At 38.1% G+C, this 19,122-nt stretch overlaps 1 protein-coding gene across 5 annotated transcripts in view; it reads left to right on the top strand.

Annotated features, from left to right (window-relative positions):
- SSPN (sarcospan) overlaps positions 1 to 19,122 on the top strand; it is a 119,455-nt gene that overhangs the window by 81,960 nt on the left and 18,373 nt on the right. The window contains exon 1 of one of the 5 annotated variants that reach the window (XM_063786889.1): positions 9,963 to 10,022. The exons of the other annotated variants lie outside the window; for them this stretch is intronic. The gene's annotated coding sequence lies outside the window, so the exon portion shown is untranslated. Of the gene's footprint in view, positions 1 to 9,962; positions 10,023 to 19,122 lie in introns of those variants that run through there. 5 annotated transcript variants of the gene reach the window in all.

Genomic DNA, 19,122 nt, shown 5'->3' with positions numbered 1-19,122 from the left:
AGTCCATAGCACTTCCGGTGAGGGTTATACATTTGCACAGCAACCTCAGTGATTCTTAAGCTCGTTTTACAGCTTATTATTGAAAGCCCTACGGCTTTCTTGGAACAGCTAGAAGTCTGAGTGTTTCCGATGGGTATTCTGAGCCCGTAATCTGACACACGGAGGTACGATGGGGTGGCGCGGCTCCGTGCTCATGCCAGTAGTGAGACATATGGAGGAAGCTGTTTTCATTGCATTTACAGATTGCTTCTTTTGTCAAATTTCTGTAAAAATAAAATCAAGTAAATCTAGCTAGTGAATACAATTCTAAGGTTAACTTAGGCATTTCCTTTGCTGCATTAACTCTTTAAGGCTTAGGAACCTCCACGCTGTAAATTCCTGCATTTCTTTATGCTCCAGGGAGTATCCTGATGTCAAGATGTAGCTCAAGGATACTTTGGCTTCTGATGCAAAGGTGGCTGGCTGAGTGGTACCATTGGGGAATGCTTATATGTTCAGCCATTGACCAAGCCTGCTGTCCTGTGGGGGGTAGTGATCGCATACTGTGGGCACCCCCCACCCGCCCTTTGAGCCTTATGAGGTAATAGCCTTTAGTAGGTGCCTTCACTCTTTGGTAGATCTTCATTTTGACACACATTTGAGGGCTTCTTATTGGATTCTGTTCACTCACTTAAGAAGTCCTGAGCTGGGCTCTGCTTTTCCTTCACTAAGTACTGTATTGCACAAACCCAAGCCACCCAAGAGGGAAAGACCAGGGAAGACTAAAACATGCAGCCTTTCATAACAATTGGTCCAATCTCAGTTCCAAAACGAAAAGGGATGGCCACGATGGGATACTGTAAGCTCTCCAGTTTGATTTTTGAGCATATTTAAAGTTGATGCTCTCTGAGCTAATGTTGCTAGAGCCACGGTCCCTAATTGTGAATTTCATAAATGTGAGTGTTTCATTATGGTGTTTCCTGGGGCTGGCAAAAGTCCAGTAAGTGACGGGACGTTAGAGAGCAGACAGTTTGTTCACAAATGAGCATCCTCAGATTCTGCTGAAGAAGTTCTGTTGGACCTGCTTCCAATCTTTGCAGAAATGAGCAACTCTCCCCTGGCTGGGAGTGCCGTGGTACTGAGAGAGGTGGTGAGAAACCTGGAGGAAGCGCTTTTAAGTGGCATCCTACTCAGTTGTTTTTAAAGCGTTAGATTCAGCATTCACTGTAAGGAGCAATTAAAAACCCCTTTAAGATATGTTATTATCAAGCCCTCTCTCTTGTATGGAAGATAATGACAGGAGACCAGAAAAGGGGGAGGGGGGTGCTAATGTGTTAACTAGACTTTGACGAGGGAGAGAATTTTAGCTTTATTACTAAGTGGGGGAAAAAAACACTTCCTTGGCTGGCTTCCTTCTGAAGTATCAGGTGTGGCATGCATATCAGGCCATTAGCCTGATCTCACAGGCTTAGCCCTATCTCACATTTAGCTATGCCAGGAAAGCTATGAAGGAGGCATTTTCTAAGACAAGGGCAACGGCATTTCAGTCCTCATCAATTCTGTTGGAGGTGCTCTTCTCTCAGGGAGAAACTTGCAGGAGGACTGTACCTACCTCAGGAAGATAGTGGGGCACCCAAGGCAGTGAAGAGGGCAAACTTGGACTCCCTAAGGCAAATGTATGATCATAAATGAGAAGGGATTTCTTCATGACTGCATACAGAATTCTGTGTACAGAGTTTGAATCTTTTAGTTTATGAGTTACATGTTCAATAAGTTTATGTACTTCTCCCAGGCTCTTTGCTAGTCAGGTTCTGAAACAGAAGAACCAAACCCACACAGGTTGGCTTTGTCTCATAATCTTTCCATGAACAAGTAGTTTGAGAAGCCTCTTAAAGGGCTTTGGTGTGCATTAAGGGCTTGAGACCAACTAGGAATTTTTAAATGCACATAGGGTGACCGTAACTATTGTGTTATAGAACCCTCAAGAAAGAATTCTTCTTCAGTCACCAAATCGTGTGCGTCACAAATTTTTCCACCTCAAGACCTCCCTGAAGCTTTGCTCCCCTTCTCTCTGTCCTCACACACACATCACAAAAAGCTCAGTGTCTGGCTAACCCGTGTTGCCATGGGAGGCGAGGGGGAAATGTAGGAGAGGCTGCAGGCTGCATGGGGACACTGACCTCCTCATGTTGAAAAGGACAAAACACTTTCAAAGGAGAAGTAATATTATAATATATATTACTTTATGTTCCCTCATACTGTTTTTCATAAAGTACTGTCAATTAGAAAAGCCACTTGATAATATTTTTAAAGGTTGAACAAGATGGTTCTCCCATTTACACTCCCATTCCAATGTTACATAATTCAATTTATATTGATTTACTGTATAATTTCTATGCACTGTGCTATTTAATATGTTTATATTTATTGTACTATTCAACATATATGAACCCAGGAGTTTAATGTAGAATTATCTCTGCAGTCATTTCTAGAATGGGACCTAATTTCAGAACTGACTGAATTATGGCTAAGTAATGAAATCCAGCCCATGACTATACTACTGGAGTAGGCTCAATCCACATCAGCAAGATTCCTTTCCCTCTTCTGAGGGCTTGAAAAATCCCCAAGTGAAACAAATAAACTATAGGTTGTTTATTTCTTCCCACAAATACTGTTTGTAACAGTTCTGCCCCTCCTGTTGATTCATGAGAAAGGCTGGAACACAATCTTTGATTCTCTTACATTCTTTGGAAATTGATTATTTTGCAAGAATAAGTATTTATAGAACTTGGTGATTAGTTTCTGGTAAGTCATCACAAGAGTTAGTTAGGAGCAGAAGCCACACCCTAGCCACCCTCCCTCTGTATTTTCATATACCAGGTATGGTGCCCCCAGGAGCTTAGTCTCTGGGTGAGGAAACACAGGTACAACTAACTGCAATTTAGTTTTAAAAACAAAATGCCAAGGTGGTGCCTTAAACAATGTACTGTGCTAGCACAGAGAAGAACATGATGAACCCTCAGGGTAAGATCAGAAAAAGAAAGGAGAGGGGGTCTGAAATTTGAGGAATGACTCCAGCTTTGGAGTAAGGGTAGAATTCTGGCTCTACTAATGTAGAATCATTTTCCAAAAAATATTTGGTAATGATTTTTAAATTTTCATTTCTATGTGAATTTGAACAAATGTCGGTAATTCTGTGCAATTCTATGCTTTTTAAAATTATAAACATTTCAATTGCATAATAACATAGAAAATAATGCATAATAACATAGAAAAAATACCCACTTATCCATTCCTAGCTTTGCTAAATTTTAGTATTTTGTAATAATTGCTTTTTTATTATTTTTAAAGAAAGGAAACATTACATTGTATTGAAGTCTCCCATGTTTCATTTCTTAATCAAATTCCCCTACGCCTCCCATCTTCCCCAGAGATATGTACTATCCTGAATTTGGTATTTTTTATGCAGAAGCCTGTTTTCATACTTTGAAAATTTGTATATATCCATAACCAACATGTCATATTTTAATTTTTATACAGATGGTATCATATCATTTCTGCTCAACATCGTTTTTGAGATTTATTTATAATAGTACACAGATACCATTCATTCATGTTTGCTATACTGAATTTCACTGTTAGGAATATACAACATTGGCCAGGTACAGTGGCTCACACCTGTAATCCCAGCACTTTGGGAGGCCAAGGCAGGAGGATTGCTTGAGCCTAGGAATTCAAGCCTGGGCAACATGGCAAAACCCCATCTCTACAAAAAATACTTTTTGTAGAGAAATTAGCTGGGTGTGGTGGCAGGTGCCTGTTGTTCCAGCTACTCAGGAGGCTGAGGTGGGAGGATCATTTGAACCTGGGAGGTTGAGACAGTGGTGAGCCATGATCGCACCACCACACTTCAGCCTGGGCAACAGAGCAAGACCCTGTCTCAAAAGAAAGTGGTGGTGGTGGGGGGGGGATATATAACAGTTAATTCATTCTCTTGTTGAAGAAAATTTGTTTTCAAAAATGATTTTTTATTTTGCATTTACGGTGTTACAGTGGATATTCTTGTCTATAACTCCCTGTGCACATAAAGTCTTGTTAAGGCATATTCCTAGAAGTCAAATTGTTGGGTCATAAGATATAGACATCGTCAAATTACTAGCTATTGCCAAGTCACTACCACAAATCCAAATTGGACTAACTTACACCTCACCTCCACCAATGGTAAATCAGAGTTCTTTACCTATCTTATTTGTGTGCAATGGTATCTTGTTTTAATTTGCATTTTGGTGTTGCTACTGGAGTTGAACATATTTTATGTTGATTGGCCATTTTATTTTGTGTTCTATCATTTATTTATTCAAAAAATATTTTCTATGGGTTGTTCGTTTCTTATTTATTTATAGGATTCGTTACTTTTGTTACTTAATCTTTGTGGTTTTAGGTACTACAAATATCTTTTTCTGGTTGGTATCATATCTTTTATTTATGGTGTTTTTGTTATGAAAAAAGATTTAATCTTCATATATTTATATTTATCAGTTCTTTTTTTATGGATTTGATATAGTTTAAAGAAATTTTTCCCTACTCCAAGGCCATAAAAATATTTTTCTATACCATTTTCTAAAAATGTTAAAGGTTTGCTTTTGGGTATTCATATCTTTATTATAAGTGGTTTCTTTTTGCAATGATGTGAAGGGTCTATGCATTTTTTCTCACATGGACTGATAATTATTTTAGCACCGTTTAATAAATAATCAGTCCCTTTCATAGTGATCTGTTACACCCATTTATCATCTGTCAAGTTTCCATATTAGATTTGCTTTGTGATTTTCCTTAGTTCTATTGTTTTATTTGGCTGTCACTATGCCAATACCATTGTCTAAATTAAAATGATGGTATAATGCATCTTGTTATAAAGATGATAGGATAAGCAGCCCACCCCCAACCCACCCTCCTTCATTTTATTCTTCTTCAAAATTTTCTTGGTGAATCTTAGCCATTTTCTCTTGCATATACACTTTAGAATAGGCTTTTCAAGTTCCAAGAAAAATACTTTTGGTAATTTCCTGGCATTTGTACTTTCTATACATGACCAAAGATGATCTCACCATTTATTTGAGTCTTCTCTAATGTCTTTTATCTGGTCTTTTGATTATTGAGTTCACTTTAGTTGCTTTGTGCTCAGTTCATGTGTTTTTCATATCAATTATTTGATATTTGATTAGACTTATTTTGTGACCAATCTTCATAAACAGTTCATGAATGCTTGGGAAAAATGTGGATTCTCTCATTTTGGGGTTTAGGGTTCTATACTCAATTTTAAAATTAAGTTTGTTCCCTTTGCCTGGAATTGCTGTCAGATGTATATTTAGAATCTTCTTATTCTCCCTCCATATTTCTTATCCTGTCTAGTATGTTTCATCTGTCTTTATCTCTCTGTGCTGTATCTTAGGTTATTTTCTCAGATTTTCTGGTTCACTTTTCCCTTCTTCATTTAGGTTTAATCTGCCTTTTACCTGTCCTTTGAGTTTTTACTGCCAGCAATTTTAATTTTTCATTCTAGAACTCACTGATGTTGTTACTGATGTTATTTTCACATATCCCTGGTGCTTTAAAAACTGTCCTGTTCTTTATGTTTTCAGTTCCTTCCTTCATGTGTTTGTTTTGAATGTACTTTTTATAGGCTCTGCTCATTACTTCCATTATTTGGAATTCTTATAGCTCTGATTCTTAGAGCGTGTGTGTGTGTGTGTGTGTGTGTGTGTGTGTACATGCATGTAAGAGCTAGCCTTCACTAATAATTAATTCTTCAAGTGTTTGCTAATTTTGGTTTGTGAGTTCATCTTCCAGGAGGCTTTATGTATGATAACTTCATATAGCCTATTTGAGAGTACAACCCTTCCAGATGGGTTTGTCTTGCCATATGTCCCAGTGATGTTACAGGCCTAGAACCACTTTGTTTCCTTAACTTAATTATTATGAAAAATTTCAAGCGTACACAAGAGTAGATACAATTGTATAATGAACCTCTATATTCTCATCACCGAGCCTTGATAACTATCAACTCATGCTCAATCTTGTCTTATCTGTATGCTCCTATATTTCCTCCACACCCACACACTACACACACTACACAGTGGATTATTTTTCACTAAATCCCAGACTTTATATCATTTTATTTATAAATATTTTGCTATGTAAGTCAAAAGATGAAGACTAAAAAATAATAAATATACTAATAATACACCTAACAAGTTAATTTCTTAATAGAATCAAACCACTGTTCAAATATCCATGATTAACTCATTAATAGTTCCTCCTAGATTTGTCAAAATCAGGATCTCAATAAGATCTATACACTGCAGTTGACTCATATATTTCTAACATTTCCTTTACTCAAATATTTACCCTTTGTCTCTCCTTTCTATTCCCTCTCTCTCTGTGTCTCTCTCTCTCTGTCTCTGTCTCTCTCCCCCTTACAATTTATTTATTGAAATAGCCAGGTTTTGGTTTATTTTTTCAGGATCACTTTCATGTTACTTTCTCATCTTAATAGGTTCCAGGACTAGGAAAATAGTAGAAAAACCTCAAACTGCCCCCCTGCATCTGTTGAGACAGAACAATTTTCTTGATGACTTCCAGTGCTAGTGGGCTAATTGTTTTTTCATTTTATAAGGGATGCTACATTTTATCCAGCATTTTACAGTGTTTTATAGGGAGAGAGTTTTCCTATAATTTAGTCCTTAATATTATGCAGAAATGAAACCTTTTGATGCTTTTTAGAAATTTATTTTGGATCAACTTGCAAGTTTCTTATCCTTTCTGAGCTGCAAGTTTCTATAAAATAGAGTAATATTTTTTACTTTATTGCACTGTTTGGGGGAAAATGAGCTAATGTATAAAAAGTAGGTAATACGAAAAAGGTACACTTTGTGGGTAGTGGGAATAGCTGAGCAGGATTTGACGAATAAGTGTGAGTGAATTCAAGATGGTTGAAAGAGTAGTACCATTACACTGGGTAGATAAGGAAAGAAAAGCACATTTTAGGTCAAAGGCACAAGTCATGTCCTATGACTGTTCAGCCCAGTTTTCATCCATAACCAACTTTATTGCTTCACAATTCTGTTGGTTGTGCTTATTTTGTCTTTTGAGGATATAACTGCAAGAATTCCCAGCAGTTCCTATCAAATATGAATCTTAACCCACATACACAAATTTGTGTTATAATATGAAAATGAGACCCAAACCAAAGTGATTCTACTTGAAGATCTCCATGGTAAGTCATACACTGGGATAGTTGTCAGATTTCTCTTCTTGGTTTTCTGTAAATTGATGAAACACTCAGCCTTGGGTTCACTGGTTTAAAATGATGAGCTATTTGCAATTGTTTCAAGCAAGGTTTTTGGAACTTTTGAATTGTAGTCACTTTGTGCTGGCACACGTCTTACAGATCTTCCTAGCTTTCCAGCCTCACTTTGGCAGGAACATCAAAGAAAGCACACTATATCCATAAGATTTGGGGGATTCACACTCCTCTCATCCATTTGCTGGTCACAAGTTCCAACTCATTTTTATCAGTTCCATTGGGTGGTTTTCTAATATCCTATAAAGCAACATAGGAGATACAAGTGAACATCTGCAAAGCACAGTGTGTGCTGAGAAACAGGGCAGTCACTTAACAAGCACATTTTTCTTCCCACTCTTTCTGTGCTTGGACAACAGATCTGGCTAAACTACACAGCAATGCAAATTACAATGTAACTTTGGTGGGAAAAATTATATAAAATTCTAGTTATCAAGTAGTTTCAAACAATGACAAAACCTACCACTTTGAATTAGAAAGCATGTATCTAGCTGTACAAAGCGCTTCGGCTTGGCACGTAAGTATTCCATACTTCTTTACCAACCAATCAGAACTTTTATCACAACGTACTGGTGAATCCATTCTCATTTCTGGCAACTGCATGAGCAAAATTTTCTTAAGAAAATTGCCCGTAAATTCTTAGATATTTTGTTTTTACAATGTGTTTTCCAAAGAGATCTAAATTTAACAAAGTTGTAGGTGAGGAAGCCCTGCTTTTGCATTATAATTTAATTAATTAGCATTTATTTTTGTTTACTTTGAATGTCTTTGCATACTCATATGAAAATACATACATTTACAATAATTCAGATGTAGACCTGTCAGATATCAACTCCTCAGGTAGAATGACAGTTAAAATAATAAAGGGGTGGATGTTAAACATGAGCTAGACTTAGGTGTGATTGAGCAAGTGTCTTTTCTCTTTAGATCCTGAAAGGGAATACTTCTCTGTGATAGAATTTCTTGTCTAGAATTGACTTTTCCCTGAGAAATTTTGACCTGGATTTCTACCATCTTCTTTTAAAAATAATCTCGCATGTCATCTTTGCAAAGTCAGTATTACAAATTGTTTCCCCCAACTCCCTGGAAAGATGTGGAAATGACCAGATGAGGCTCTGTGTCGAAACCCAAACCCCTCGTGGGCAGGCAGAACTTAGTTCTTCCATAAATAGGATTTCTACACTAGAGCTTTTCATCGGCAGCTTTTACTCTAATGAAAAAAAAAAAGTAAAATCAGTGAAGCTCTGGGGTTGGCAATACCTAAGACAAATGAAAAGGCATTGAAAATCTTCCAGATATATCATAGGCCAAATAAAGTAGTCATTCGCAAAGCTTCCTAGACATAAAAAGTTGCTAGCTACGGTTTTGTTCACAGTGAAAAAGAAGCTTCTATTTTGAGCTTGGTTAGATAAAATGAAGAAAAAACTTTTTTTCAAGGTTATAATTAGTGCTCTGAGTTTTAATGCTGGTCCACTAATGTTAGTGTTTAGAGACAGATTGTTACAATGCTTCCCTCCTCTTGGTGGTCAGTTCTGCCGTAAACTCTTCGCTTTATATTTGCGCCCCTATTACTTCTGGAATTCGCCATGGATATCTGTGCACTAAGTTTGGCTGAAACAATTGTGTTTTTTAAAAAAGTAATATTAACTTGAGGATCTCATATGGCCAGAAAAATAGTTTTAATTGAAAAGCATTTTTTTCCCCAGAAATTAAATGATTGTCATTGTAAAACCACAGTAGTGTAATCAGAGAAACATGCAGCTGGGCATGGGACATAGTTCCTAAGATTGGCATTTCCTGGGTAGTAGATTATATATAGGTTTGTAACAGAAATAAAAAGAGGCAGGAAAAGAAGTTTTATAACTCTTAGGTATTTGCAAACTATGTTAACATTGTTGGAAAGATTTTTGAAAAGTGGGTCCTTGCTATGAAAGCAAAATATCATCCTAGAGATGATGAAACCGAGGCTCCAAGGGTTAACTTCATCAGTCAGCTAGAAAGTGGTGGAGGTGGGTTTTGAACCATTTCACTAGACCCAGAGCTAACATGCATGCACCACCTTGTTCTCTGTCTTTAGGTATGTGGCCCATTTTGCTGTAATACTTCACAGTTCCCTTTTGTTGTCCTTTCTCGGGGACATTTATATGTTGTCTATGAATCCTGTGAATTCTTAGATACTTATAGTGGATGCATGTTGTTGAAATAACAGAGTCAGCAAGGCTCTCAAACATCTACTTTTTTTTAAAGGGTTGCTGGGCATTACCAATTCATTTTTTAAGGGAGAACATATCACTTTAAGGATTTATTATTTGTATTTTACTAATCACTGTATGTCATGTTTGTTGGGAAAGGAAGCTATGATGATAATTGCTACATTCTCCATAGCTCTTCTCAACAGCTGACAGGTTATCTATCTACTTATTTGTTTATGGTCTGCCTCTCCACTTTAGCCCCATCAAGGCAGGGATTTTTCTCTCTTCTTTTCACTGTAGTATCTCCAAGCCTCAAAGAGTACCTGGCACATGGTAGTTACACAAGGAATATTTGTTAAATGAGCAGAATGCGATGATTTCTAAGTTGTGACTGAGTGCTTATATTTACATCTGTTATTCATTTTCAGCTTGAATTTGAGCAGTTTGAGTTCCTGTGAGATGGTGGAAAACACCTACTACAATTCCAGGCACGTTATTTATGATATTTAAAAGCCAATTATTAACTGTCATTTTCTCCATTTTGTATGTGATAAGACTGAGTCTCAATGACTAAGTCACGATCCCCCAGCCTGCATGGTCATTTGGACCTCAAAGACTTTCTTTTTCACACTGCCTTAGGATTTGTGCTTCAGCAATTCATGAGAGGAGCAGATGGTAGAATGTTCTTCAGATCTCTGCAGTTCTTGCTTATAGTGCTGTCAGGATTCCTTCAGGCAGGTGGCTGTACCATGCAGTGGCTAAGAGCCAGGCTCTGCACTCTGACAGCACAGCCATCGATTCTGTGATATACAGTATATTTGCTATGTGACCATGACATTATTGTCTCCATTTTATAGATAGGGAAACTGAGGCTAAAAATAATTAAACAGCTTTGTCCAAGATCATTTAGCTAGCAAAGTAATTGAGTCAAGATGCAAACTTTAATGCCCATGTTCTTACCAGTATGTAACCCTGTCTCCTTAATTATGTGTATAGTTCTATACTTGATTTTACAGAATCAAATAAGCAATTATCATTTATTGAATGAACTGTTACTTGATGTTTCATGCTTTGTGCCATTTTCACCTTTCTCACTTTATCCAATTAGGGAAAGAGTACATTTTGTGTTCCTTTATCTTGCCTTTACCTAAAAATATAATGAAAAAGAATTAATAATAATAATAACAAATGTAGGAAGGGGATATCATTCATAATTCTACCATATTTAAGCCCTATGTGATTAACACCAAAAATTTTGCCTTTAAAAAAATAACACATTGGGGGAAGCTGATTCAATGCTTCTTACATTATAAAATGGATGAGGGATTTTGATAAGTGATCAGCAAGGTGGGGGTTGTATAAGCTGCTGTCAGCTGCTCATATTCACATCTGGCATGGACTGGTCAAATGACATTACCCTTGGCAATACATTTTCCTGTGCCTCAGTTCGTCTGGGGATTAAACTGTGATTTTCTAAAGGGCAAAGACCATATCTTCTTCTTTATACTCCCAGTCCCTACCACAGTAAAGGTTGAGCTAAATTCTGTTGGAGAGTGATACCTAGATTAGGGTGGCCATTGATAGCAAGATCTCAAAGATTATGCTGTAACCATTCTTCCTCTATTCCCACAAATCAGGAAATAAGTACTATGATTTCTCCTTGGCACTCTCCTCTGTATCTTTATACAGATTCTGTAGGCTGATTGTAGGGATTCCAAGCAATTAGTAATGAGTAATGTGCCAAACTTAGATACAAACCAATCTCACTTGTTAATCAGATACTTCTGTCAAAAGAGGGACCCAGAAAAGGCAGAAATGGGGTGGAGGTGCAGAAGCATGCTGGAGCATTGCTGATGGACTTGTGACAGCTGATTGCATGCATCTCTTCACAACTTTGCTCGGTGACTTTGTGTTGGTTATCTTGAAATCAGCCATGGTAGAAGTAGTCACACCATGGAAATTAGCAAATGCTACAAATAGCCCTTCTCTAACTGGTTGTTAGACATTTACCATCACACCACTGGAGAGGTGGTACAATTTTAGAGGTGATTGCTTTGCTTTGGGTTGGAGTGGCTGATGCCCTTTAACAATAGCAGAATGCCACATCACACTCAATGATTTAGAGATGTTCCTCAAACCACTGGTCAGATACATTGAGGAAACAGGCTCTGCAATGAGGTCATATTTAAATAGCAATGAAGACATGGGGATTTCTCCCCCAATTTGAAGGATTCCTATGATAGCAGAGACTAAATTTCTTTATGGGGAAACAAATGGAGCCAACACCTTTATAACACAATAGTAATACAAACAATTCAGGGGCAATGAATGTATATCTAGCCTTTTACATTTCTAAAACCTCAGTTTTCTCTCCCTTGAAAAATGCATTCTTGAGATGATTAAATGCAAGAATACATGTCAAGTGTTCAGCACGCGGCTTAACACTCTGTAAATCTTCATAAATGGTATATTAGTAGTAGTAGTATATTACTGTTTATAATAAATGACTCTCTATAGGAAATTCTGCTAGTCAGTATGTCACTCTGGACCCCTAACCATTTTGATAAACCCCACACCAGACATCAGCATTTAGAACACTGGGCTTATAGCTTAGCCTAGTGGTTCTCAAAAGGTTCGTCCCAGCACCGGCAGCATTAGCATTTCCTGGGAATTTGTTAGAAATGCGAATTGTCAGTGATGATGAGCATTTTTTCATGTGTTTTTTGGCTGCATAAATGTCTTCTTTTGAGAAGTGTCTGTTCATGTCCTTTGCCCACTTTTTGATGGGGTTGTTTGTTTTTTCTTGTAAATTTGTTGGAGTTCATTGTAGATTCTGGATATTAGCCCTTTGTCAGATGAGTAGGTTGCGAAAATTTTCTCCCATTTTGTAGGTTGCCTGTTCACTCTGATGGTAGTTTCTTTTGCTGTGCAGAAGCTCTTTAGTTTAATCAGATCCCATTTGTCAATTTTGTCTTTTGTTGCCATTGCTTTTGGTGTTTTAGACATGAAGTCCTTGCCCATGCCTATGTCCTGAATGGTAATGCCTAGGTTTTCTTCTAGGGTTTTTATGGTTTTAGGTCTAACGTTTAAGTCTTTAATCCATCTTGAATTGATTTTTGTATAAGGTGTAAGGAAGGGATCCAGCTTCAGCTTTCTACATATGGCTAGCCAGTTTTCCCAGCACCATTTATTAAATAGGTAATCCTTTCCCCGTTGCTTGTTTTTCTCAGGTTTGTCAAAGATCAGATAGTTGTAGATATGCGGCGTTATTTCTGAGGGCTCTGTTCTGTTCCATTGATCTATATCTCTGTTTTGGTACCAGTACCATGCTGTTTTGGTTACTGTAGCCTTGTAGTATAGTTTGAAGTCAGGTAGTGTGATGCCTCCAGCTTTGTTCTTTTGGCTTAGGATTGACTTGGTGATGCGGGCTCTTTTTTGGTTCCATATGAACTTTAAAGTAGTTTTTTCCAATTCTGTGAAGAAAGTCATTGGTAGCTTGATGGGGATGGCATTGAATCTGTAAATTACCTTGGGCAGTATGGCCATTTTCACGATATTGATTCTTCCTACCCATGAGCATGGAATGTTCTTCCATTTGTTTGTATCCTCTTTTATTTCATTGAGCAGTGGTTTGTAGTTCTCCTTGAAGAGGTCCTTCACATCCCTTATAAGTTGGATTCCTAGGTGTTTTATTCTCTTTGAAGCAATTGTGAATGGGAGTTCACTCATGATTTGGCTCTCTGTTTGTCTGTTGTTGGTGTATAAGAATGCTTGTGATTTTTGTACATTGATTTTGTATCCTGAGACTTTGCTAAAGTTGCTTATCAGCTTAAGGAGATTTTGGGCTGAGACAATGGGGTTTTCTAGATATACAATCATGTCGTCTGCAAACAGGAACAACTTGACTTCCTCTTTTCCTAATTGAATACCCTTTATTTCCTTCTCCTGCCTAATTGCCCTGGCCAGAACTTCCAACACTATGTTGAATAGGAGTGGTGAGAGAGGGCATCCCTGTCTTGTGCCAGTTTTCAAAGGGAATGCTTCCAGTTTTTGCCCATTCAGTATGATATTGGCTGTGGGTTTGTCATAGATAGCTCTTATGATTTTGAAATATGTCCCATCAATACCTAATCTATTGAGAGTTTTTAGCATGAAGGGTTGTTGAATTTTGTCAAAGGCTTTTTCTGCATCTATTGAGATAATCATGTGGAGAAATAGGAACACTTTTACACTGTTGGTGGGACGGTAAACTAGTTCAACCATTGTGGAAGTCAGTGTGGCGATTCCTCAGGGATCTAGAACTGGAAATACCATTTGACCCAGCCATCCCATTACTGGGTATATACCCAAAGGACTATAAATCATGCTGCTATAAAGACACATGCACACGTATGTTTATCGCGGCATTATTCACAATAGCAAAGACTTGGAACCAACCCAAATGTCCAACAATGATAGACTGGATTAAGAAAATGTGGCACATATACACCATGGAATACTATGCAGCCATAAAAAATGATGAGTTCATGTCCTTTGTAGGGACATGGATGAAATTGGAAATCATCATTCTCAGTAAACTATCGCAAGAATAAAAAACCAAACACCACATATTCTCACTCATAGGTGGGAATTGAACAATGAGATCACATGGACACAGGAAGGGGAATATCACACTCTGGGGACTGTTGTGGGGTGGGGGGAGGGGGGAGGGGGGAGGGATAGCATCGGGAGATATACCTAATGCTAGATGAAGAGTTAGTGGGTGCAGCACACCAGCATGGCACATGTATCCATATGTAACTAACCTGCACAATGTGCACATGTACCCTAAAACTTAAAGTATAATAATAATAAAAAAAAAAGAAATGCGAATTGTCAGTCCTCACCCCAGATCTATTGGATCAAAAATTCTGAGGATAAGACCAATATTTACCCATCTTTTCAAGTGATCCTGAACCACTCTTAGGCTTTGTCTTACCATAAGGCAGTGGCAATGAGAATCCAGTAAAAATGTTTAAGTCATGCTAAAATATTCTCTCCAGTCTTTCTGGAATCTTGATTGGATAAGCAGCCTTTAATAGATCCGTGTGAAATGTTCTGTTGCATGTCATTTAATTTTCTGGTCTATTATGTGTTAACAATCCTCCTAAGACTATCCTCAATTAACAGACTGTAACATATTTATCATTTGTTGAAAATCACTTCTAATACTTTATCTTAATGTATATTAAATAGATGACAATCCATAGAAATTCTCTTAAGAAATATCTGGAGAAACATTTACAGTTCTGCTACTTCTCTTGGTGATCAATTGATTTTGTAAACATGAGAAGAGAGTTCATCTTGTTACTATATTGATTGGATTAAAGCACTTTAAATACAAAGGTGAAAGTTGATTAGCTTACAGAAATAGAGTCCCATTGCAGGTACACGATGAAACGGGGGTAAGGAAGGAGAAGGAAAACATTGAAAGGCATTTGACAGGGTAAGGTTGTATTCCCCAGACAACCCTGTCAAGCAGCTCTGTTGACAACAAAAGGAAGAAAACAAAACAAATAAATTGGAGGTTGTGTGAATGTCACAAGACCAGAATATAAATACATATGGCATGGAGAGAGTAAATACCAATAATTCTCATTCTCACAAAATGTTTTAGGATGATACCTTCCAGCTATGACAAGATCAAAAGGAAAAAAAAATAATAAGCAGGTAAATCTCCGAGACACTGGTCCAGTATCTACCTTTTATTCATAATACAAACCCTCAAAAGACACCACTGCAGGTATAATAGGCCAAATAACAAAGACAAAGACAATGTGTGACAAGACTCAGGACTCGCACATCCACAAAAATGGATTTAACATTCAGAGACCATTTCAGCCCTGTCTAACTTTCTAGCTCACAAGAGAGAATGCAGACTTCACTCTGCATGGACAAAAAGATATCTTCGGGCAGAATGTGGAATTTAGGACTTCAGTTTTCTCTTCACGCTAAACCAATTGTAGAAACACACATCCAAAAATAAAGTGATGATTACTGTCTTTCTTTTTTCCATTAAAAATCACTTTAAGCTTTTCTTATCGACTTAATTATTTACATGCACATTGACTAAATCTTAACAAGCTCTTAAATGCTAGTTGCCCTGTTGCCTGTCAGCACTAGCCTTCCCAGTGCCACACACGTGCCATTTGCCTTTGTGCTCTGTGACACCGCCATCTGGGTGTCTGGTCCAACAAGCGCCTTCTCGAAAACCTTACATAACTCCCTTTTTCCTGTGCCATGGGCTTCACCTCACCATATCTAATGGGAGCTCTGGCCTGGACTCTAGGAATGTCATTCCAGGTAGGCCTGACGGGTCTCACTGCCCATTAACATGAGCTCCCCCTTCCCTGCTGGGAAGCCAGAATGCCGTGTCTTCCTGGCACGTCCACGTCCTGCCAACTCAGGAGACAAAACCCTTAGTCTAGCATGAGAAATCTGGTTTTCTCTCCATGGCCAGAAAACCTTCAGTTTTCAGTGCCAGTAAAGCCTACCCTTCTAAAACATGCTTACACTGAACATCAATAAACTCTTTGATAAAGAAGTCTTGTTACAACATGCAAAGCTGTAGGCAAAAAAAAAAAAAAAAAAAAAAATGACAGTCCCCTCTCACCTTAGAACATATCAAGCCCTATCAGAAGGCCAAGAAATTAAAATATGTTGAATACATTTAAGCTTTATAGCAAATACCCTGTACAAGAACCTAAGTTGAAGCTTTCAAAAATCTAAAAGGACAAATCTAAAAGGATAATCCATTTCATGATTTTTAGATATGACATGACATAGAACTATAATTATAAGAAATATACCCGAGAGGCTTTCTGTTCAAAAAATTCAAAGATTCTTCATAACTGGGTAACTAACTAACATAACTGGGCCCTTTTCTGTTTTCAGACTCTCTCTGGATGGGCCACTGTTTCCTATGGTGTCAATTGCTTCACATATGGTGATGACTAACAAATCCTTGTCTCCAACCCAGGCCTCGTTCCTGAGCTCCAAGCCCATATAGTTGTGATTTGTGTCCACGTGGGATCATCATTCCCCACTCCCATTCTGCCCCTCCTTTTCTATCTTATCTCATTAAATGTCCACACCACCCACCTTGCAGCACCTTCCTGATCTCTCCCTCTCTTCAGCTCTTACATCTTTACCTTAATCAGTCTTCAAAGCCTATGGATTCAGCTTTTTTACTGTCACTCAAACACACCCACTCCCTATTCCTACCTCTACCTGAGCTCAGACACTTATCATTTCTCAGGTGAAGAATGGCCTCTAGGTGATCTTCTCTTCCCAAGAATTGCCCCCATCCAATCCATTCTTCATAGCCAGAAGGACCATTCTAAAAGGCAAAGTCAGCCATGCCCTTCTGCTGCTGAAAATGTCCTAGTTGAAATCAAAGTCCTTTGTGATCTACTTCCTGCCCATTGCTGCAAACACATCTTTTGCCTTTTTTTTTTTTCTCTGCACTGGACCTAGAGGAATCCTCAAATGTTTACTCTGCCTTTCTTCATGCCTTTGCACGTACTATTACTCTCTCTGCACAGAATACCTTTCCTCACACTCTCCTTTTAGCTACTTTCTGCATATCCTCAAAACTCATCTTTCTCCAGGAAGTTTTCATCAGGGTAGTCATTCCTTCTGGGTATTCCTATAGCAGATGTAGTCCTAGTACTTTTACAATATTCCAACTCATTATCCTCTCTTTTCCCACTGGACTGGGAGACCTTAGATGCTGGATAGTCCTTGGTGTAAGGGCCTGTTTTGCCATCTCTCATTTCCCAGGATCATACAATAACACAGGGCCTGCTTATTGTATGTCCTCCATAAAATTCTGTGAATTGAATAAGTCGAATGCTCTAGAATGAGGTCATGTGTTCCTATGCAACTTCTTTCTGGAAGCCAGGGTAAATGAAGGCTACAAAGAAGTAGCTACTGCTGAAATTAGAAATTTTGTTCAAGTAGACGCACTGAATCAGATTTTTAAGGTGCTAGTTAGGCCTTATTACTGGAATGTGTCTCTTATGGAGACAAAGAGGAAAGTCTTGGTAATTGCCAACTTCAGCTGGTAGTCTCTAGCGAAGAAGGCAGTTATGTGGGAGAGCCTGACCCTGTGCACCTACAGACAGAAACTCACAGGCATGTGCCTAGGGATATAAGCAGGATTACAAACCTCAATCCAGTGTGTCACCAATAAACAAAAAGTAGGTCTTTCTTTGATTGTTTCAAGTTTTATAGATTGTTAATGTGAGAATAAATAGTAAACCCCTACAGTTCTTATCAAACTTATCCTTCAATTTAGTATTTTTTACAAATGAGCTTTACAAAAAAGCTTCATCCTGACTTGAAAATGCCATGTTAGGGGCTACATGAATAACTTCAGTATCTTTACTTTTGTATGTGCCAGTCTTCTGCTGAAAACCTGCCTCCCTGGGTCCTATCTGTTTTCTTTTCTCTCCAGATCTCTCCAGTCCATGCCATGCTCACATGTTTTAATGCTGTGTCTCTCCACTGCAAATATTCCATCCTGCTATTAAACCAGGCAGCCATTTCCATTCAATGATGGAAAACCCTGGAAACAGTCTATAGTAAGAGAAGGCTTGGCTTTTGACTTCATGGTCCAGTAGAAATCTGAACAACCTACAACTTGGCAGTGGATGAGGGCATAGACAGCTTATTGATTATGTAACCAAAGGGAGAAGAGGATAGAAGTTTTACCTGAAAATGCCATGTTGGCTTTGCAAACAGTTTCTCCACCCTAACAGGGTTTGAAGCTGGCCCTGGGGTAGGAAATATGGTTTGAATCTGGCCTATGGTTTGAAGCTGGCCCTGGGGTAGGAACTATGAATATGTGCAAACCAGTTGTTTAATGACTTGCTAGGTGACTCTCAGCTGCTCTTTCAACTTCTGTCTCTAGGATAATTGTGCTTATCAGGAAATGCAATTCTGTTGCTTATATTTTCTATTTTGAAAGTGTGGAACTTTATCAATGTTTTAAGCTTTCCAAAATTGAATGTGAATAGATATACTTTGATTAGAAACTCTAAATCCTAGTTCTAAAAAGTCTAGTTCATGAAAAATAAAATGCGGTTTAAATAACAGGTTGAGTATATTTTGCCTCAAAGCTGCTGTTTCTCTGGCCAGCCTTCTTTCAGCAGGCACGTCCACTGTCTTTTTGTCACTGATACACCAAAGCTTGGAGGTCACTTCTGGTTTCTCCCTCTCCAGGTCCTCCCATCAGTTATGCAATAGCCAAGATGTATAGATTCAGCTTTTACTATGCCTGTCCTCCCCATCTCTTTCTCTGAATTTGCATGCTACTATCTGAGCTCTGGTTCACCTGATATATTGATCTTGCTCAGATTAGCAAAATAATACCCTGATGTTCTCACTGCCAACCCATCCAACATCACTGCTAATTTTCCTGAAATGTGTCTCTCAAATCATGTCATTCCCTGCTCAGAAATTTTCAAGGGAGTACTGCTACTTACTAAATCATCCCGTATCCCCAGATTTTCATCCTACCCTTTTTGCTCTATATGTTTTTTGTTT

This window comes from Pan troglodytes, chromosome 10 (genome assembly GCF_028858775.2).
Source record: "Pan troglodytes isolate AG18354 chromosome 10, NHGRI_mPanTro3-v2.0_pri, whole genome shotgun sequence".
Taxonomy (NCBI): Eukaryota; Metazoa; Chordata; class Mammalia; order Primates; family Hominidae; genus Pan; species Pan troglodytes.
The sequence above is the reverse complement of the archived record's forward strand: the minus strand, read 5'-3'. Positions and strand labels throughout refer to the sequence as shown.